This window comes from Camelus dromedarius, chromosome 3 (genome assembly GCF_036321535.1).
Source record: "Camelus dromedarius isolate mCamDro1 chromosome 3, mCamDro1.pat, whole genome shotgun sequence".
NCBI classification, from domain to species: domain Eukaryota; kingdom Metazoa; phylum Chordata; class Mammalia; order Artiodactyla; family Camelidae; genus Camelus; species Camelus dromedarius.
Genome location: NC_087438.1, coordinates 7,213,089 through 7,236,327, shown reverse-complemented (window position 1 = coordinate 7,236,327; position 23,239 = coordinate 7,213,089).

Sequence of the window (23,239 nt, the reverse complement as noted above, 5' to 3'; positions counted from 1 at the left end):
TGTTATCTTCCTGTACATCTTCATTATCACCAAACATTTACTAAGTGCTTATTTTGTGCACTATGCTGTTAGACCCCAAAGATAAGCAAGTCAGGCATGCCTCAGACCTGCTTCCTGTCTTCCAAGGTTACCTTTGAATTAGGGACTTTCCAGTTTTCCTCAGAAAGAATCTTTTTTACAACCTCACTTGGGGAACTCATGGAATGATTAGTATTCTGACGGCTTAGAGTCTAACTAGAATTTCTACATTTTTAAGGTTTTTTTTTAACCACAAACTTTAAGTATATGAATAAACGTACATGTTATTATTGTTTGTAAAGTTCTCCATCTCCCCTTCTCCTGGCTACAATACCTACCTCTCTTTCAGAGAACTGATCCTCTCTCACTCCAAACACAGTTCTAGGGGTCTTGCCAGTCTCCCCACTGGCCTATGACCATCTTCCTCCTCTGCCCCTGGGGAGGGTATGCAGTCTAGGCTGGAACACACGTGTACTCTCTTGGTGCCCACAGGTGATGTTCCTACTGCTGGCCCCTTCAAGCCACTCACCAGCCTTCTCCACCCCACTCTGAGGCCAGGTTTCTAATGCTTTTGTTGACAGTTACATTAACACAGTTTGACTCTGATCCTAACAATATACTTAATTTCAGTTTTGACCAATTATTCAGAAGCCCTAAAATATTATCTAACATTGACCAAGCACTTGCCAAGTGCCGGGCACTGTACAATGAACTTGATGCATATTAGCTCATTCAATTCTCAACGGTCTGATGAGGCAGGAGCTGGAAAAAACACTCAGGGTCAGTGAGTTAGGTGGGTCCCACACCTCCCAAGTGTCCTCACTCAGCGTTTAGCTCTGGGGCCTATGCCGGGAACACGTCCCGGACTCACAAGAGACCCTGTGAGTCCCCATCAGAGGTGTCCCTGCTCCCTGCTTTTCTGAGGTCAGATAGTGTTTAACCTCACCCACTTCCCTTACTTTCCTCCCTGTGATGCTCAGTACCCAACTTCTCCTGAGGTGCTCCTCATAGCTGTGCCCCTACGCTGCACAGTGCCTCACTCCCTTGTTAATAGGACCGTGAGGACTACTCTCTTGACTAACTTCTGGGTATCCATTGAGATACAGAATATACAGACAACATCCAGACCATCTATGACAATAGAACTCTGATCCAGCCCAGAAAGCCAAACCACCACCCCTGCAGCAGTCAACCCAGACCCATCAGCACTTAATCAGTAACTGTCAGCTTCCCTAATTTTTGGCCCCGTTTCCAATTTAGGGCCAATCAGAGAAAGCCAAATAAGCAACCCTAACCAATCACACAGGGTGCCCCGCCCCCTTCTAGTTAGCCCGCCTCCAGCTTCCCCATGACAACAGCCTCGCTTCCGGGCACACCTGCAGCTCTTTCTGTTATAAAGCTTCCCCACTCCTCCCCCTGTCTCTGAGTCTCTGCCAAACGCAGGAGGGTTGGCTGACTCCTTGTACAGCGAGCTCTGAAGCAACAGCCTTTGTTTTTCTCATTTGGGTGGTCTTTGTTTATTTCCACCTCTTTTTAGTTTTAGCTGGTCCTTAGGTCTTTCTGTTGATACCCATACCACCCCTGCCCTTCAGATAACCTTCACCACTCTCTCTGAGGCCTGCCTTCCAGCCTCAAATCTGCCCCATTTCTGCACGAGTGACCCTCTCTAACAAGCGTCAGGCTTTCCCCGCAGTGACTCATCAATTTCCTCTTCAGGCCACACAACTCAATGGCAGGTGAGACCTCCAATCACGAAGCGACACCTACAGAGCCTCATTTTAGCCCCAGTACTGAGGAAGCAGTTGCCATAGCGATAGATGCAGGCGGGCGGGAGAGCGGCTCACCGCAGCCAGCCCACGCCGGAGGGGCCGGGGCTTCCGCTGCGCCTGAGCTGCTCACCTCCCACTCTCACCTCCCACCGCCGCACAAAGGGGCTGTGAGTTGGGATTGTCCGCGCCCATCACTCTTGGCTTAGCACATCCCCTAGGCTGGCTGTTAAAGGCTGGCGTCGGTCGGTTATGCAGTTTAGGCTGTGTTGCTTAGCAACGAAATAACAAACAACGTAAATCGAATCTCCATTGAGTCTAAGGGAATGCCTTGTTTACGTGGACGCAATCTCAGTGCGCAGTGTCAAGGTGGGGGTGGGAGCAGTCTAAATCTTTTTAATGGAGGATTAACACATGCAGTAAAAAGTGCACAGAGCTTAAGTGCACATCTTGGTAACTTGTAACTAGCACCCAGATCAACACATAGAATATTTCCAGGACTGCACATAATTCCTTCCTGCCCTTCCCAGTCAGTACCCACTTCCCCGCACATGGATGTGATGTCTGTCACCACTAATTCGTTCTGCACGTTTTATGATGATGATTGGTAGTAGTAGTATGTTTCAGGAGTACAGCATTATAATTCGACATTTTATTTTTACCATTTTTAAGGGAGGTACTGGGTATTGAACCCAGCACCTCGTGCATGCTAAGCACCACTGAGCTATACCCCACCCGCAAATTCGACACTTTATAATTTGTATACACTACAGGGTGATCACCACAAGGCTGGTTACCATCAGTCACCATACAGTTGACCCCCTTCATCCATTTCACCCACCCTCAACCCACTTTCCCTCTGGTTACCACTAATCTGATCTCTGTATCTGTGGGTCTGCTTTTGTTTTATTTTGTTTGTTTCGTTGGTTTTTTTAAGATTACACATATGAGTGAAGTCATACAGTATTTGTCTTTCTGGATCTGACTAATTTCTTCCCCACCAGTCAGTGCGGTGAAATCCTGTAACCCCTGATCCTGATCCGCCAGGGTTAGGGCATCCCAGAGCTGTGGAGGCCTGGACAGCTTGCTGCAAGGGAATCTCAGGCACTAGAATTCTGTTTCCCCCAAGCAGCGTCTCCTTTCTTTCCAGTCAGTTTCCTCTTCCAATTTTAAAAACTGCTTATTTTGAAATAATTTTAGATTTACCAAAAAGCTACAATAATAGTACAAATTCTCTTATACATTACACCCACATTCCCCATTTCCTTTACCATTCTGTCTAGCATACATGAATAATTTGTATACATTAATTTTTCTGAACCGTTTGAGAGTAGATTGCAACATATTGCCTCTTTGCCCCTAAATACTTCATATATATTTCTCTTTTTAAAAAAAGGACATTTTCTTGGATAACCAGTACATTTACCAAAGTGAGAAAATTAACATTGGCACACCATTGTTATATAATCTACACACCTTATACAAATTTTACCATTTACAAATGTCCTTTTTTTAAATTGTGGTTTTCAAAAATTAGCTTTTATTGCAGTAAAACATATATAACATTAAATTTACCATTTTAGCCATTTTTAAGTGTACAATTCGTGACATTAAGAACATTCGCAATGTTGTGCAACCATCACCACTGTCTTAGTCCTTATGGGACGCTATAACAAAAATACCATAGGCTGGCTGGGTGGCTGTAAACAGAAATTTACTTCTCACCATTCTAGCATGCTGGAAGTCCAAGATCAAGGAGCTGGCAGATTAGATGTCTGGTAAGAACCTGCTTTCTGTTTCACAGACAGCCATCTCCTCACTGTGTCCTCTTAGGTTGGAGGGAGCTGAGAGCTCTCTGGGGTCTCTTCTATAAGAACACTAACCCCTCTCATAACCTAACCACCCCTCAAAGGCCCCATCTCCAAATATCATGACATTAGGATGAGGTTTTTTTTTTTCCTCCATAGATATCTCGTTTTTTTTGGTTTTTAATTGAAGTACAGTCAGTTACAATGTGTCAATTTCTGGTGTACAGCACAGTGTCCCAGTCATGCATATACATACATATATTCATTTTAATATTCTTTTTCATTAAAGGTTATTACAAGATATTAAACATAGCTCCCTGTGCTATACAGCAGAAAAATTTTTTTAAATCTATTTTTATATACAGTGGCTAACATTTGTAAATCTTAAACTTCCAAATGTATCCCTTCCCACCCCCTTTCCCCAGTAACCAAAAGATTGTTTACTATGTCTGCTGGTCTGTTTCTGTTTTGTAGATGAGTTCATAGTGTCCTTGGTCTTCTTTCTTTTTCTTTTTAGAGTCTACATATGAGTGATATCATATGGTATTTTTCTTTCTCTTTCTGGCTTACTTCACTTAGAATGACCATCTCTAGGTCCATCCATGTTGCTGCAAATGGCATTATTTTATTCTTTTTTTATGGCTGATTAGTATTCCATTGTACAAATATACCACACCTTTATCCTGTCATCTGTTGATGGATATTTAGTTTGCTTCCATGTCTTGGCTATTGTACACAGTGCTGCCATGAAAATTGGGGTGCATGTATCTTTTCACATTAGAGTTCCCTTCAGATATATGCCCAGGAGTGGGATTGCTGGATCATAGGGTAAGTCTATTTTTAGTTTTTGAAGACTGTCCATACTGTTTTCCACAATGGCTACACCAAACTACATTCCCACCAGCAGTGTAGGAGGGTTCCCTTTTCTCCACCCCCTCTCCAGCATTTATCGTTTGTGGACTTTTGAATGATGGCCATTCTGATTAGTGTGAGGTGATACCATATTACAGGTTTGATTTGCATTTCAGGATGAGGTTTTAATATGTGAATTTGGGGGGACACACCATTCAGTCCACAGCAACCACTATCCATTTCTAGTTGATTCTCATAATCTCAGACTGAAAGTCTGTACTCATTAAGCAATAATTCTGCATTCCTCCTCCCCCTCAGCCCCCATAACCACTATTTTTTCTGTCTCTATGAATTTGACTATTCAGGTACTTCATAAAAGTAGAATCACACAATATGTTTCCTTTTTGACTGGGTAATTTCATTTTCCCCAAGTTTCATCCATGCTGTAGCATGACTAAGTTCCTTTATAAGGAAAGGAGGAAAAAATATTTTTTCCTGGTCCAGAATCCAATCCAGAATCCATATTGCATTTAGTTGTCACATCTCTTTAGTTCCCTTCAGTAAAGAACAAATCCTTAGTCTTTGTTGCTCATGAGATGGACTTTTTTGTAGGATGCAGGCCAGTTATTTTGTGAAATGTCTTTCAGTTTGATTTGTTTGATACTCCCTCACCGTGAAATTCAGGTGATGCAACTGAGGCTGGAGCAGCATCAAAGCGATGTTGTGCCCTTCCATTGCATCATGTTAGAGCCACATATTGTCAACTTGCCCCGTTACGGTGACATTAACTTTGATCCCTTGGTTAAGATGGTGGCCAAGTTACTATTTTCCCTTTTGTAGTTGGTGTTCTGTGCAGAAAGAGTTCGAGACCATATGCAAATCCTGTTTCTCATTAAAGTTTCACCCACCGTTTTAGCATCCATTGATAATTCTCCCTGACTCAATTATTATACATGATTATTACTCTGGTGGCTCCAAACAGCATTTTCTAATTCCATTATTCCTTCTACATTCATTGGTTGATATTCTACTGTAAAGAAGACCTTTCCTGTCTCCCTGTATATTTATTTATGTATATAATTATATCTGCATGCACTTGTGGATTCTTCCTTCAGGCTATGATTCTAATAGCATCAAGTAAGAATAATTATAATTAAGTAACATCATTATCTCAGATTTGTCCAATGGGAGCCTATGCAAGTTAACGATCTTTGGTCCTTTTGAGATGCTCCTTTCTTTGAGCACTTCCTCACTGTCTGGCAGAATAATAGGTTTGGGGCACATGTTGTCTTTTTCCTACCTGAATCCTGAAATTGGTCATTTCTCCATGGAGCTCTGGTTCCTTTTAGTGGAGAATGGTACTCGGAACCCCCAGATCTGGGCACTAGGTGAGCATCAAGTCCCTCTTAGCAGGTAGAATTGGCCACGCCAGCATTAGCTGTGTGGCACTTCAGCCTTTACAAATGCCTTCTCACATGAATTCCGGTTCTCAGTTGACTGCGAAGTTAGATACTAAAAATCACAAGTTCATCCTGGGAGTGGATTACGGGGGGCTCATTTTCTTCATTTTTAGGATATGTGTATCCATGTCCCCTGGCTGCTGTAGCAAATTACCACAAACGTGGTGGCTTAAAACAATACATGTTTATGATCTTACAGTTTGGGGGTCAAAAGTCTGAAATAGGTTTGTTTCATGGGCCTGATTCCTCCTGGAGGCTCTAGAGGAGAACCTATCTCCTTGCCTTTTCCACCTTCTAGAAGCTGTTCGTTCTCCCAGCTGTTTCCTTCCTCCACCTTCAAAGCCAGCAATTGCATCATTCCAATCTCTGCTTCTGTCCTCACATTTCCTCTGACTCTAACTCTTCAGCTTCTCTCTTCTAGGGACCCCCGTAATTACACTGTGCCCTCTGGATAATCCAGCCTAATCACCCATCGCAAATTCCTTAACTTAATCATCTATGCAAAGTCCTTTACTTCTTTCTTTCTTTCTTCCTGCCTTTTTTTTTTTTTTTTTTTTTTGGCCTTTAACGTATTTACAGGTTCTGGGAATTAGGAGGTGAATATCTTCGGAAGGCCATTATTCTATTCAACGTATTTTATATATTGTTAAATAATGAATGTAAATTATTATGGCAATGAAAAACTAGTTACAAGAAAGAAGGGTCAAATGGACAGTTGCCCTCTTGCTCATCCCTGCAACTCTAGATGGCATCTACCACCAGCTCCTGAAGCATCCTGTCACTTCGGCCGGAGGGTAGCAGAGACAGAAGCTTGTGAGCAGGCCCCAAAGGCGAAGTTCCAGGGCCCCCGCCCAGGTGAATGGCTCCGGCTCTCCTTCCAACCCCCAGCTCCCCAGGCGTGACGTCCTCTCTTTTCTGTCTCTGAGATTCCTCCAGCTGTCACGCATTTTAGAGGCAGACTCAGGAGACTGTGGGGCGCCTGGGACGCGGTGTCCATTTGCGTGGCTGGATTGCAAGTACACGGGGGTGATGTTTAACCCGTCTCCGTGCATCTGACGCACGAAGCGTCTACACCGCTGTCTCCCTTCGCACCCCCTCCGCTTGCTCGCGGGGGCCCGGCCTGTCCTGTGCACGGTGCCCACACGGCCGGGCAGGGTGCCGCGTGACCCCGGCGCCCCCGCCCCCGCACTGGCTCCTGGCCGCCGCGCTTCTGCTTTCTCCGCGACCCCCAAACCCCACCGCTCCACGCTCCTATTTGCCTTTCTCCCTAATACAAACATTGCCTTTTGACCAACCTCCCGTCCCCTGCCGTCCCTTTGATTCGGAGCCAGGTCTCGCTGGGAGAGTCAGGACGGGTTCTGCTGACTCGGCGCCAGTGACCAGGTCCGCCCTCCCGCCCCCGACCCTCGGGGGACATCGCGCCCACCCAAGGACACCAGGCCTCTCTGTCCCGCCGGCGCCCGCAGTTCTCCTTTCTCCCCCCGCTGCCTGAGGTCGGCAGCCTCCCTGGGGGGGACAATCCAGCGGTGCCGCCGCCACCCGGGCCCTTTGAAAAGCCCGTTCTCTCGGCTGCCAGACGGGTTGTGGTTGGTTTCGGGGTCTCCAGGGTGCCTGGGATGCGCTTGGGCCCAAAACCTTGGTTAGTGCCGCGTGCCCCACTTTCCCCAGGACCACGGCCCCTGGGGCTGGGCGGGGGTGGAGGGTCCCTGCATTGGGCAGGCTGGGCGGGTGACCCTCCCGGCACCACGTGCGCGCCCGCAGGCCGGCCTGGCGGGCAGCCCGCCCCCTGGGGGCGCGGCTAGAGGCGCCTCGCCCACCCTCTGTTGTCCCCAACCCTACCCCACCCATCCGGGCGGCAAGAGGGAGAAGGGAAAACGGAGACTTGAAGAAAAAGTGATAAAGACCAAAGCCAGAGGCTGTTTCTGAGGCGATTTTCTTGCACTTCGAACAGAAAAGATACACGGTGTACATTCCTCTGAGAATAATCCTCAGTGCTCCATTTTTAACCTCTTTATTGAGATCTAACTCGCATAAACCATACCATTCATCCAATGTGCAATTCAGTGGTTTTTACATTCACGGGGTGGTGCAATCCTCACCGCAATCAATTTTGGACCGTTTTCCTTTCTGTAAAAAGAAATCTAAACACATTAGCAGTTGCTCTCCACTTCTCCTCTCCCCTCCCCTCAGCTCCTGGCAACCTCTAATCTACTTTGTGTCTCTAGAGATTTGACTATTTTGGACGTTTCATGTGAAGGAATTCGTGTATCACGTGGGCTTTCGCGGCTGGCGTCTGTCACTTAGCACGGTATCTAGGTCCGTCTATATTTTAGCATGCGTTGGTACCGTCATTTCTTTTTATCACCGAATAATATTCCATTGTGTGGATACAACACATTTTATTTCTCTGTTCATTAGCTGATAGACCCTTGGATTGTTCCCACTTTTTGGCTGGTATGAACAATGCTGCTATGAACATTTATGTATAAGTTTCTGTGTGGACATATGTTTTCAATTCTCTTGGCTATATTCCTGGGAGTGGATTACTGGACTATATGGTAACTCTAACAGTTCAAGGAACCGTCCAAGACCTAATCTGAGATATCTGGGGAAGACGGAGACGGGACCAGTTCAAAAAGCAATTGAATAGATCTGCTGAAGCCCAGGATACATTACCTCCCAGGTGTTGACAGAGAATCTTTTATACAGAAAGCCTGCTATACGGTGACCTAAGAGAGGAATTCCTCGCTATATTGAGAGGAATAAGACAAAGTTCAAGGAGGGCTCGGTCCAGTGAGGACATCCTCCTGCTGGTGAGAGGGACACAGACATCCCAGCTCCCAGCACTAACCCTTTCACAGAGAGGGCAGAAGTCCACAGCAGGGGCCGGTTGCAGTGGGGATTCTGGTGAGCTCTTGCAGAGAGCGCGGCTTTGCAGCTGAAATAATATTTGCCTCCACCTCCAAGAGAATTTGCAGCAGCCAGCAGGGGGGATCAGCATGGGTTCAAGGCCAGCCATGTGAATGCCTGATCACTTGGCAGTGGTGGCAGGGGAACAGGATTGGGGGAGACAGGCCTGAGAACAAACTGAAGCTGGACTTCGATGCCATGCTAGGAAGTCTGGACTTGACCCTTTAGTCCCTGGCAGCCACCCCAGGACTTGCGGCTGGGCAGGTTGGTCAGCCCGTGTATTGGAGCCATGCCCTTGAAAGAGGGGAGGCAGGGAGGCCTGAAGATGGAGGTTTGGGTGGAGGCTACCACCAGAAGAGAGACTGGAAAACCTGGAGGCAAAGAGCCAGAAAAGAAGGTGGGGAAAGCGTGGAGGAGGCAGGTGGGGAACAATCACAGGACCATGAAAAGCGAGAGGTAGTGAGGGAGATGGAGAGCCCCCTGGAGTCAGAAACATTTTAGTCATTTTTTCCCAGGGAGAAAGAATGGCAGTAACATTGGTAGCACCCAGGGCATATCCAGCTGCTGAAGGTTTACCTGTGTGTTTCTTCCAACTGAGCTACAATAAGGAAATAGCTTCACATGAAAACTCAGATTCTTTTGGTTCAGGACAAAGCCTTCACTCTCCATCTCTGTGGAGTAGGGGTGGGGTGGGGGTGCCCAGTCTGTAATGGTAGCCCAGTACACAGGGTGCCCTCTTATGCGGCATACATCACCCCAACCCCACACCCAGCCCCACATTTGCAACCTCTCCAAGCTCTTCCCAGATGGCTACTTAAGGGCCACCCTCAGTCAGCAGAAGTGTGAAAAGGAGTTACTTATCTCCAAGAAGCTGATTTTTTCTTCCTTTTTTTCTTGTTTCTCTGTTCCTGTGCCTCTTCCCTCCATCCTCTGTTCTGTAAGAACTCAGAATTCCAGCCACCCAGTGTCTCTGTAGGACCTGTTCCCAGGGTGGTGTCATTTCTCCTCGAGCATTAAGACCCTGGGCTCTGGCACAGGTTGGGGGGTGTTGCAGAAAGGGCCCTTGACTCAAGGTTTCAGAGAAAAAAACATTCCGTAAAGATGGTTGGAGACAGAAAATCTGGGCTAAGGGCAACAGAGGAGCAAGCCAAAGAGCTTCCAGGATGCTGAAGCTCTTGCTTCAATTCACAGCACATTCCTTACTTGCCCTTGAGGAATCAAGTTCAAGGTCAGGGAGGACTGCTAGTGCAAAGGCTCTGAAGTGAAAAAGAGCATGATGAATTTCAAAAGCATGGATAATTGGGGCAGGTGTGGGGGCAGTTTCAGACTTTGGTATTTTTTCATGTCACCGTCTTCCCAAGGAATTCTTGGAATTAGCCCAGACTGCAGAGGTGGTCAGATGTCGGAGTGGCCCTGGTTCCCATCCAGGCATTGTTCCATATTGCCAGAGTGTGACAGGCTTGGCAGCCTGCAATGACAAGAGAGCCAAGTTCTGAGCTGCGTGTACAAGGGCTATCCTGGCTGCCTCTGTGCGTTCTACTCTGGGGACCTTCCCCGCAGTTCACATTTATGTTCAGCTTTGTCTGCAGCCTCTTGGGAATTGGATCATTTCAGAATTCTACAACATTATGAAATGTTTAGGCCTCAGGAAACCTAAGGGATTTGACATACAATTAAATAATAACAGTGGTTTTAAAAATAGCTAATGGATTTGCATTACTCTTCTCTTAGTTGATGGTTAAAATACCCGTAAAAACCACAGGGTCAGATTTCTCTGACTCATCTATAAGTGGTTCCTGATAGTTTTCAATAAAGATTAACTACATCAAAGCTGCAATGAACGCAAGTTTCTGATCCAAAATAGATCTTTTGTCTAATTTCATCCAGTTTAGTTTCAGAACCAAGAGCTAATTTAATTAATGTTTATATGAGCTTTAAAAGTTATTAACAATAGTGCGGTGCATTGTGATGGTCATGGCCCCCACAAACGGTGTCCTGCGTCCTCGCCCCTTTGCAGCGTGACTTTGCTGCTCTTCCCTAAATCAAGAGGTGGGACCTCATTCTCCACCCCTTGACTCTGCGCTGACCTCTTGACTTGCTTTGGTGGATAAAATGCGCCAGAAGTGACATTGTGCAACCTTGGACACTAGGCCTTAAGAGGTATTGTAAATTCCATTTTCAATGTCTTGGAACAGCCAGAGTCTGTGTGGAGAGAGAAGCCCCACCAGCAGCCCAGCCAAGGCCCCAGGATGTGAATGAGGCCATCTTCTACTCAGCATCTCCACCAGCGGTCTGACCCCGGGTAGACCAGCAGAAACTGGAAAAACAGTATCTCGTTGCTTTAAGCCCCCAAGTTTTAGGGACATTCGTTATGCACAAGAGATAACTAATACCACTGGTATCCTAAATGGTGATAGAATGGTGTCCTTTTCCTATAAAAACAGACCTCACTCCTAAAAATGAGATGTTTCCCCACTTTCCAGAATGGTAAGGCAGAATTTTCACCTTTGAAAGAAAGAAAGCAGAGTTGCTCAAAAAAGCCTGTGAATTTAGGTTTGAATGCCAAAATCTAATCATGTTTATCCATATTTTAAAATTAAGTTTTATTATTCAGGCTAAGAGCTAGTTAGGGGAAAGAAAAATACACTGATAAATGGGTATCATGATGCCCTCTCATTTGTCTTGGCCAGTGCTTTGCTGACTTCCAACTCAAAGGAGTTGGAAACTGCCCTCTGTGCATTTGGCTTTGAATTAGCAAAATCGTGCTCTTTCTGCCCTCTTTCCATGCTGATACCTCCTTCACAGCAGCTCTCACCGCACTAGTAGACACTGCGTTTCTCACCCTGACATCATGACCTTTCTCTCTTGCAGGAATTTAAATTAAAATCTATCGCCAGATACGAGGTTCATTTGCCAGATGTGGAGACAGAGGCTGAGATGTGGAGGTTTGCAGCAAAGAAAGGTTTATTTAGAAGACAGTCAAGCGAGGAGACTGGAGAACAAGTCTCAAATCTGCATCGTCGAAGGCTAAGAGCTTAAAACATCTGTGGGGTAAAAAGTAAGGATGTCCTGGGCTGTGGGGAAAGATATGGGAGACAAGAAAAAGGTCAAGGAATCGGTGTTCTGAGAAGGAGTGTTTTGAGTTCCATGCTTCTTCTCACTGCCTGACAATCTTGTGTGGCCTTCCTACAACAGTTCTGTCAGCAATGCAATACAACTGACCCCTGAAATATGAGGAGGTTAGGGGTGCCAGCCCCACTCCCACCCCACCCTGCTGTCAAAAATCCGCACATTGAGAAACAACTCACCCAAGGGCAGGAAGCTGAAACTGTGGATAGCATCAGGACTGGAGTCCTAGATCTTTTGATTCCACATACTGTGATCTCTAATCAAATACAGACTTTTTCCCAGGCTAAGTTGTACCACATGGTACAAGAGTTTCAGTAAAGGAACCAAGTAATCAAATATAACACCACTCATGGTGGAACATCTAACATTATGTACCTGCTGATGAACTAGAACATGAAGTTCTTCAAACAACCTATAAACACTCTTGTCAAAAATGTTGAATTTCATCAACCCTCTAAACTTACCTTCGAGTTCACAGGAAATACAGGGGAGTGTAATTAAATGGGCACTGTATCAGTTAGCTATTGCTGAGTAACAAATTACCCCAGAACTGAGCTACTTAAACAACCATGAACAGTAATTCACACAGTGGTCCAAGAGAAAGCTAGGAGAAAGCCACCATGCCTTGTGTGACCTGGTCTCAGAAGGCACAAGCTGTAACTTTTGCCACATTCTCTTTATTGAAAGTGAGTCAGTAAGTACAGCCCACACTCAAAGGGAGGTTCCACCACTTGACATGGGAGAATTCAACAATTTGTGAACATATTTAAAAATCATTGCTGGGGTTATTTTAGTTTAAAAGAGATAAAGAAACCAAAAGCACTATGTGAATCTTGATTGGATCCTAGATTTTTTTCAAAAGTCATGTAAGTGTGTTAGCATTACTCAAGTAGACTTCAGGACAAAGAATATTGTCAGAGGTAAAGGGAACTATTTTATTATGATAAAAAGATTCTCAATAGAAAAATATAAAAATCCTAAGTGTGTGTGCATCTCTTGAAAAGAGCTTCAAATACAAGAAGGAAACATTGACAGGACTGAAAGGAGAAATAAACAAGTCTACAATTATAGGTGGTGAGATTTAGATGAACATTGCTCTCTCAGGATGTTTATTTACTGATAAGACAAAGTAAACAAAAATTAGTAAAGGTATAGACGATTTAAATAGCATTATCAACAAATTTGATCTAACAGACATTTACAGATTGAAAGAAAGAAAGAAAGAAAGAAAGAAAGAAAGAAAGAAAGAAAGAAAGAAAGAAAGAAAGAAAGAAAGAAAGAAAGAAAGAAAGAAAGAAAGAAAGAAAAAGAAAGCCAGCCAGCCAGCCAGCCATATAGGCCATTTTGAGGACAATTGGAAAAACTTGAATATGAAATAAATATTAGATGAATTAGGGAGTTATTAACACTTTCCATAGCTGTGACAGTGGCATTGTGGTGATGTGGAAGAAGGTTTTTATTGTTAGAGGAGCACACAAGAGTATTGAGCGATGACATGTCATGATGTCTGCAACTTAGTTTTAAACAGGTCAGAATAAAAAGAGATAAAACAAATGAGACAAAATATTAGCACTTGAATCTTAGTAGAGTATAAATGTATTCCTTATATTAATTCTTGATTTTTTCATACTTTCAAAAATTTTCACAATAAAATTAGATAAATATATTAGGATAGTTTGGTGTCAAATTAGGGGTGAGGTCAGATTCAAGGCTGAGGAATTAGATTGTCATCCTTGGTTTGCCCAGAAGGAAAATGGGAACATCTACTTTTAAATAAACGCTTTTCCTTTGTCTCATATTCCTGGCAAGTGGGTACCACATTAGCTTCAAGGAACTCTCTTCTGAAGAAGACACAGGAAGAAATACCTGACATATATTGTGGGGCTCCCTCTGCTAAACCAGGCAACAAGGCCACTTTGAAGACACTCAAGAACGTAGGAGAAGCAGAGCAAATCAGAAATGGGTGTCAAGGAGAAAAGCTAGTGTAACTTACAAAAAGAAGAAATTCCAGGGCCTTCAGTGAAAGTCTCAGAAGGAAGAAGGGTGGAGAGATGCAGGTGGAGAAGGAGAGCCCCTCAGACTTCCAGCCTAGGATTTCAGGAAAACCACCAAGAAGCCTGGAAGAAAAGGAAGGGAGTACTGTGTTTGATGTCAACAAACAAAAGATCTCAGGATGATGCCGTTGTAGGCAGAAGGAGAGGGCATCCGGAGGAAAAGAACCAGACTTAGGTTTCTACCATAAGAGAAGCCAGTCGAAGCCTAAGCCATTTTGTGATCTAAGCCTGGCTAATGTCTGCTCCGAGGAGGCCAGGGAATTCACTCCATCATATTGGAAACAATGCATCAGTGGTAAAGACTCCCGGTTCTGTTCGAAGATAAAGATTAGTCATAACACACATTCTTGAGCCCTCTTGCAGGATCCAGACCCCCTCCAGCACTCCACCACCAGACTAACTGGAACCTAGGGAATGATGATGCTGACCTCTGCTGACCTTCAAGACTGAATCAACTAGAGCCTGGACTCTGTCAATCTTTGCCCCAGTTCTATGCTGAATTCTCCCCTGCTCAAGCCCCTTCATGAATATGCACACACCACCCAAGCTCCTTCATGAATATGCATACACCCTTGGCTTAAAACTTCCCCAATGTTGCTGTTCAGGGAGACATTGCTTTGGGCAGTATCCCCATGTTCTTCTTACTTGCTGCAAATGATAAATCCTATGCTTCCCTGCTCCTTGGCTTGGTTGTGTCTTTTGACTTGACATTTTCCAAGAGAAGAACCCAGTTTGTGGGTAACACTTTCAAAACAAGCCTACCTCCTCTACTTTAGAGTACCCAAAGGAAATCCTGCATATTAGAATCTGAGATTAATGATAAAATAAGTTAATAAACATTATTTCAACATCCCGTAATGATTTAATAACTGAGTGACACCAAAACATTTCATCCATTTGATAACATGTGGTGTTATTTTTAGCAACTAGATATTGATCTAAAAGTCACGTTTTATTGAAGTACATTAGAAGCAAGCAGATAAAGTCAGCATATGGGATTACAATCCAATGGCGAGACTATTCTGGATAAAAGAATGTTAAGAAAAAAGAGAATCTCAAAACTTGGAAATAGAAAAGGGATGACTTAGTGGCCTGTTTTTTCAGTATCATGCTGGGGCTTTGTCTAACATGCTATGACCATGTATGCTCCTTCATTTCAGGCTATTTAAGATTAATTAAAATGCTTTACAACTCCATGAGAAAAGGTGATATCATATACAAAACAGATAGTGATGCAAATGATTCTTATCTGCTAGCAACTGAGATTAATTTTGTCTGGTAAAGATGCAAATGATTTCTGCCTGGTAGCAAAGATCATCAAAAAGGTTTTGATTATAAGTTTTATTTTCTTGGAGGTTATTAACTAGTTTTTTAAAAATCTAACTTAGCAATCATTTTCTAATGCCTATAAATACTCAGTTTCTCAAAGTTTCTTTTAACCAGCCATCTTGTTTCTTCCCTCATTACTGTGTTAATTAAATATTTAATATCTAGATCCTTATGTTTATAGGAGACTCAGGTTTTGCCTTTTAAAAAATCCTACTTTGAAAACAGACTTGAAAAACATAACATCAAATGCAATATATGGACCTTGTTTAGATCCTGTTCTCCAACAAACCAGTTGTAAAGACATTTTTAGGGAATGGAGGACATTTATAAGTTGGTCGAAGTATTAGATAATATGAAGAAATAATTGTTAATTTTTTTAGATGTTAAGATGTCATTGTGTATGAAGGAAAATATTATATGTATGTATATATTTAAGTTATTAGTTATCTAGTGCTGCATAACAAATTAGCCCAAATTATTCTATTTTAAATGTAGGTTTTATTATTATTTAGGTATGTCAAGTCTAGTAAGTCAGATGACTATCATTTAAAAAATATATGTTTTATACACATACGTCCTAAGAGAAGGGAGTTCATCAAACCACACCATACCACACCACACCACAGGTGGGCTACATGGGGAAGCACTTGGATCAGTCAGGAGACAGAAGGACTGAGGGGAACATGTGGACAGGAGCCTTTATTGTGGTTTCTATGGGAAGGAACAGACAAGGCAGGGAAAGCTGGCTTAGAATTGGCTGGTCTGGATAATTGTGGTGGGTCCTGGGGCGTAGGGACTATCTCCAGTTGTCTGGTACCTGGCCATATGGTGATTAGTGCAGGTAGACAGTGGCCCAGAGTGTCAGAGCCCGATAGAGCAGGTGGTTGGGGTGTGGGCTCTGGGGTAGTTGGTTTGCTTGTGAAAGGCATGTTCTTTTTTGTTGTTGTTAATTTTTAACTTTTATACAATTTACAGTTATTACAAAATATTGGCTATATTCCCCATGTTGTACAGTACACCCTTGTAGCCTACCTTATACCCAATAGTTCGTACCTCCCACTTCCCCATCCCTGTATTCTCCCTCATCCCCTCCCCACTGGTAACCACTAGTTTGTTCTCTATATCTGTGACTCTGCTTCTTTTTTGTTATATGCACTAGTTTATTGTATTTTTTAGATTCCATATATAAGTGGTATCATATACTATTTGTCTTTCTCTGTCTGACTTATTTCACTTAGCATAATGCCCTCCAAGTCCATCCATGTTGCTGCAAATGGCAAAATTTTGTTCTTTTATATGGCTGAGTAGTATTCCATTGTGTGTGTGTGTGTGTGTGTGTGTGTGTGTGTGTGTCTATGTGTGTATCACATCTTTTAAAAAATATTTTTATAGACGTATAGTCAGTTGACAATGTTGTGTCAGTTTCTGGTGCACAGCACAATACTTCAGTCGTATAGGAACATACATATATTTGTTTTTATATTCTCTTTCACCATTAGTTACTACAAGATTTTGAATATAGTTCCCTGTGCTATACAGAATAAACCTGCTTATCTATTTTATATATAGTAGTTAGTATCTGCAAATCTCAAACTCCCAATTTATCCCTTCCCACACCTTTCCACGTCTGGTAACCATAAATTTGTTGAGTTTGTTTCTGCTTTGTAAATAAGTTCATTAGTCTTTTTTTTTTCTTTTAAATTCCACATTATACCACATCTTCTTTATCCATTCATCCATTGATGGACACTTAGGTTTTTTCCATATCTTGGCAGTTGTAAATAATGCATTGGGAGGCATGCATCTTTTCAAATTGGTGTTTTTGTTTCCTTCAGATATATACTCAGGAGTGGAATTGCTGGGTCATATGTTAGTTCTATTTTTAGTTTTCTGAGAAACCTCCATACTGTTTTCCTCAGTGGCTGCACCAGCTTACATTTCCACCAATGGTGTAAGAGAGTTCCCTTTTCTCCACATCCTCACCAACATTTGTTATTTGTGTTCTTTTTGATGATGGCCGTTTTGACAGGCGTGAGATGATATCTCAGTGTGTTTTTGATTTGCATTTCCCTGATGACTAGTGACGTGGAGCATCTTTTCACGTGTGCAAGAAAGGCACATTCTTTCCCTGGGAATTGGTAACCATGGGAGAGACAGTCTTTCCAGGGTCAGCAAGGCCCCAGAGATCAAAACGTCAGAAACACATGGTTAATACACATAGTGACTTTAAAAAAATGCAGTATTTCATACAGCTTCTGGGAGTCAGGCATCTGGGAGTGGCTGTGCAGGTGGTTCTGGTTCAGGGCCTCTCAGGAGGTTACTGTCCGGATGCCAGCCAGACCGCAGTCATCTGAAACTTGACTGGGCTAGAGGATCTGTGTCCAAGATGGCCCAGGTGGCTTGTTTTCCCTTTGTTGGAAAGAAGCCTCTGTTCATTGCTGACTTTGGCCAACAGCCTCAGTTCTTCACCACATGGGCCTCTTCATAGGGCTGTTGGCTTCTCCCAGAGAAAATGATCTAACAGTGGGAAAGAGAGCTAGGGCACACCTAGAAAAATACATTAATATCAGAAGTGACCTACCACCACTCCTCCGGTGTGCCTCTGCTCAGGCAGACTCACTGTGGTCCGCTGTGGGGGAAGGACTACAGAGAGTGCACACACCAGGAGGTGGGACTCACTGGGGGCCAACTTGCAGACCGCCACAGTCCCCCAAAGATTCATACCCTTTCTACACACAGAGTATAGTCAACCCCTTCCTGAGTCCCCGGGAATTTCATCCTATTATAACGTCTGCTCAGTATCCAGAATCTCATAACGTAAATCAGGTCTGGGTCTTACTGTAGTTCCTTAAACCCAGTTCTTCCAGTACTGTTCTTCTTGACAAATTATCTGCCCACCAACTCTGACCAAATTAGTCAGCTCGGGCTGCTGTAACAAAATACCACAGGCTAGTGGCTTACACAACGGACATTAATGCCTCACAGTGCTGCAGGCTGGAAATCAAAGATCAGGGCACCAGTGTGACTGAGTTCTGGTGAGGACGCTCCCCCTGGCTTGGAGCTAGCTGCCTTTTACTGTATCCTTACACGACAGAGAGAGCGAGAACTAGTTCTCTGGTCCCCTCATAATGGTCCTAATTCCATCATGAGAACTCCACCTTCATGACCGCATCTAAACCTAACTACCTCCAAATACCATCACGTTGGGGGTTAGGGCTCCAACATGAACTTGCAGGAGACACAAATATTCAGTTCGTAGCACCCTCCTCCACTGAACACACAATGGGACAGGCGTGGAATAACCACTCTGGGCCCTTCTGATCAAAAAGGGAGAATGTGAGAGCAGGAGGAAGTCGCTGGTCCGTATCGACCCAAGCAAACGCCATTAAGTTCCTTAATTAGGGCTCGAGGCTTGGGAGCCCTGCTCCAAGGCTCCCAGCTGCCCTCTGGGCTCCTGCTTCTTCCCTCTGAGTCATCCTTCCTTTTTCATGAAAGGTATCATGTGTTAGCAGCTGAGTAATATTCTCAGCCTGCTTCCTGCTCGGAGAATTCTGAGGGTCCAAAGCCCTCCTTTAATTTTGTACTGTCTCTGTCTCTTTCAGCCCAAGTAAGTGCTGATTCTGTACGTATCATTCTGATTAAACTTGTATGGATTTTCTGCGAATCTCTCTGGGATCTACCCCATTAAACAAGGGCGACACCCACAAATCTCTCTGAGATCAGCCCTTCCGCAGACAGCAGAGGGGCGATGGGCCAAGCTTCCTGGGAGCACTAACCTTCGATCTGAGAGCGTCTCAGTCCATCCGGGCTGCTACAATAAAACATCACGGACTGAGTAGTTTAAAAACAACAGAAATTTATTTCTCACAGTTCTGGAAGCTGGAAGTCTTGCCAGAGTGGCTGGGTTCTGGTGAGGGTCCTCCTCCAGGTCGCTGACTTCTCCTGTGTCCTTACGTGGTGGGAAGGGCTAGACAGCTCTTCGGGGTCTTTTACAAGAGCACTAATCCCATTCAGGGGGGCTCTACCCTTATGATCTAGGCATTTCCCAAGCACCCCACCACTTAATACTACTATGTTGGGGGTTAGGATTTCGACATGTGAATCTGGGGGACACACAAACATTCAGACCACGGCAGTGAGGCACACATTAAATCTCTTTAGAGGGCCTTATGTCTGACAATAGTACTCTGGGGTATGGCTTTATAGCTTTCTGAAATTTTTTAAAACTGATTTATAGGCACACTCTAGGGTTTATCTGTGGATCACAGTTTTCCTGGCAGGGCCCTGAATTTGGATTTTTGCTTGGAAGCCATTCCCTAATACCAGCACGATTTGTCATCTGGCTGTCGGGTCCTAGCTCCTTTGTGCTTAACCACCCTTCCGTTCATTCCTCACTCTACTCTGACATCTTAACAGCTGGAAGAAACCAGGCTGCCCTGGTGACCCCCTGGCTCTGCATCTCCTTGATTAGATCCCGCATTTACTGGGGCATCTTCTTCCACCCACTTCCGGCAATGGATTACCAGAACCCCCTTCCTCCAGTTTCCAACAGCACTGCCCTCACTTTCCTGCAAGCTTTTACCTGACTCTTCAAAAACCTTGCCTCTTTTATTAACAGCCTCCTCAAGGTACTTTCGGCTTTGACCAATACACTCCACAAAGCCCACCGCCCAGGGCCAAAGCCATTTCCACATTTTCGGTTTCTGTCACAGCCCCTCGCCTGCAGGTGTCAAATTGCGGACTACTGTAATGACTGTACTCTCCGCTTAGCCCCAGACTTGGCCGCTTAACAATAGAAATTAGTATTTTGCACAGTTTCTGAGGATTGGGAATCTGGGAGTGGCTTAGCCTGCGGTTCTGACGTGGGGTCTCTCAGGAGGCTGCCGTTGAAATATTCCTGGGAGGTTGCGGTCATCTGACATTTGACTAGGGCTGGAGGGCCTGGGTCCACGAGGCTTTCTTTGCCACACGGGCCTCTCCGTGACCTGGCACCTGACTTCCCCCAGAGTGAGTGATGAGAGGGAGAGGGAGAGGGAGAGAGAGAACACAAGATGGAAGCAGCCACGATGTCTTTTGTAACTTAATTCCAGACAAGACAGACCATCACTATTTCTATATTAGACTGATCACACAGACCAACCCTGTACAATGTGGGAGGGGACTCTCATAGCTGTGAAAGCCCAGAGGCAGGGCATATTAGGGGTCATCTTGGAGGCTGACGACCACACAATTATTTAAGGGTGAAATGTCATGTAGTCTATAATTCATACACTTCAGCAAAAACAGAAATGAATGCACTCCAATGTTCATAGCAGCACTACATACAATAGCCAAGACATGGAAGCAACATAAATGTCCACTGACAGATGACTGGATAAAGAAGTTGTGGTATATTTATACAATGGAATACTACGCAGCCATACAAAAGAATAAAATAATGCCATTTGCAGCACATAGTTGGACCTAGAGTTCGTCATTCTAAGTGAAGTAAGCCAGAAAGAGAAAGAAAAACATCATATGATATCACTCATATGTGGAATCTAAAAAAAAAAGGACACTATGAATTCATCTACAAAACAGAAACAGACTCACAGACATAGTAAACAATCTTATGGTTACCAGGGAAAGTGGGTAGGAAGGGATAAATTTGGGAGTTCGAGATTTACAAATGTTAGCCACTATATATAAAAATAAATTTTAAAAGTTCCTTCTGTATAGCACAGGGAACTATATTCAATATCTTGTAATAACCTTTAATAAAAAATATGAAAATGAATATATGTATGTATATGCATGGCTGGGAAGTTATGCTGTACATCAGAAATTGACACATTGTAACTGACTGTACTTCAATTAAAAAAAAACAGAAATGAATGAAGCAAATTTAGCAAAATAGTAACAATAATTCTATCTAGGTTTGGCATATGTGGGAATCTACTGTGCTTTTCTTTCTATTTGTCCACATATTTGTAAGTTTTCATAGTAAAGAGTGAAAAAAGAAAGCTAATTTAGGCATTCTGTCTTGGAGGGGTACAAGATGGCTCCCTGGCTGAAGAATCTTCTGGAAACCAGCTGTCTTTTCTACCCAGCCCTCTGACCTGCCTCCAGCAGCAACGCCTGCTCTGCACCCAGAGCTCAGTGCTTTCCCAGATGACTGCCTGCAGCGCGTTCACGGGGTAGGCGGTGAGCAAGTAAGCCCGACAGATGACCTGCAATCTGTTCTCCCTCAGGTATCGCTGGGAGATGTTCTCAAACACACCAGCACTTTTTCTGATTTTGCTCCAAAATTTCTTTAGAGGAACAGTTCCATGGGATACTTTTCCTGAACTTGCCTTCAAGGTCAGGGTTAATCACAGGGCTTGAGCTGAGTCAGCAGTCTTGTTTAACTTTGCCTTTGCCCCTTTTGTTAATTCAGCTTGGGTTCACTCAGTCCCTGGAATTGAGTTCCTTATTTCATAATAAAAAATAAAACAACCTTGGAGGGATAACCAGCTGTCATCCTGCTGAGTCACAGCTCTTTAATTTATTAAGGAACTCTGTGAAACCCTAGTATTCATTTACGCTGAGTTTCTACAAAAATGGAACTTAAAAAAAATTTTTTTTTAGAGCCAGGGTTAAGTATTAACTTGTGTGATGAATTTTCCAGAGGAGTTTGGAACTAAAATTGGTGAAGATGAAAACTGCCATTTTGTGCGTTGTAAGCATTTTGTGCCTTTTAAGATTGAATCAAGAATTTATGTTTAGAGCTGGTCGTCAATTTGTTCTGGGAGATAACACTTTCAGTGACTTCTTTTACTTATTCAGATATTTTTAAAAATATCTACCCATTATTTTGGAGAAATCCCAAGGCAGTAAAATAATTCAACTGCAGATGTTTCAGACTGGCACATGAAGGACTCTTTTTAATGTGGAACCAACGTATCTCTAGCAGGATAACCTTTGCACCTTTGCAGTGGGGAGGGCTGGAGGGTATCCAGGTATGGTGGGGTGGTTTGTTGATGTCCCCAGTGGGCTAGGCTGAGCTATACTTCCTAGGATTCCCTTTTATTGTATGTTTCCAGTTTGATTGAGCTATTAGGGATATTTTATCCTGAGAGTTGCACCTGCCCTCCTCCAGCCAGGCTTTTCTTGCTGAATCTGTAACATAAATTTATGGAAGATTGACACTGACATGGCCTGTGTAAATTATCTAATTCAACTGGGTCCTAAAATTGTTCCATCATAAGAGTCATCTAAGGAGATTTCTTCAAATATGAATTCCTCAGTGCCACCCCTAAAGATTCTGGTTCAGTAGGTCTGAGGTCAGGACATCTGAATTTTACAAGTTCCTTAAGTGGTTTTGATGGTCAGCAAAGAGGGTTTGCTCGTCACTGTGATTCTGGTCTGGTGATTCCCAAAATGTGGTCCTTGGACCAAGAGCATCAGCGTCATCACCCAGGATCTTGTCAGACACATAAATTCCTAAGGTCCCCCATGGACCTCCTGAATCAGAGGCTCTGTGTTTGGGGCCCAGCACTCTGTGGTTTAACAGACTCTTCAGGGGATTCTGATGCACACTAAAGTTTCAGAGCCAAATCTAGTGTAATCCCTCATTTTACAGTTAAGGAAACCTGAGTCTCAAGAGAAGAGATACATCTTCCATTTAGGGTAAGGAGTTAGGAATAGGAGGTATCCACGCATTGGCTCAGGTGTTTTAAGGGCAAAACAGTCACAGCCTCTGCCTTGAGAAATTTCAGGTTCCTACACTTGTGAAAGCAGCGTTTTCATCAACTAGAAGATGATACATGATCCAGTGACCCTGTTTGTAGTACAAAATGCCAAAGGAATCTTTTTTTAGGAGCACAGATTAGGGAAAATCAAGAGTTGTGGCACTTAAGCAATCTTCATGGAGAGGAATTCTAAAAGCTGGAAAG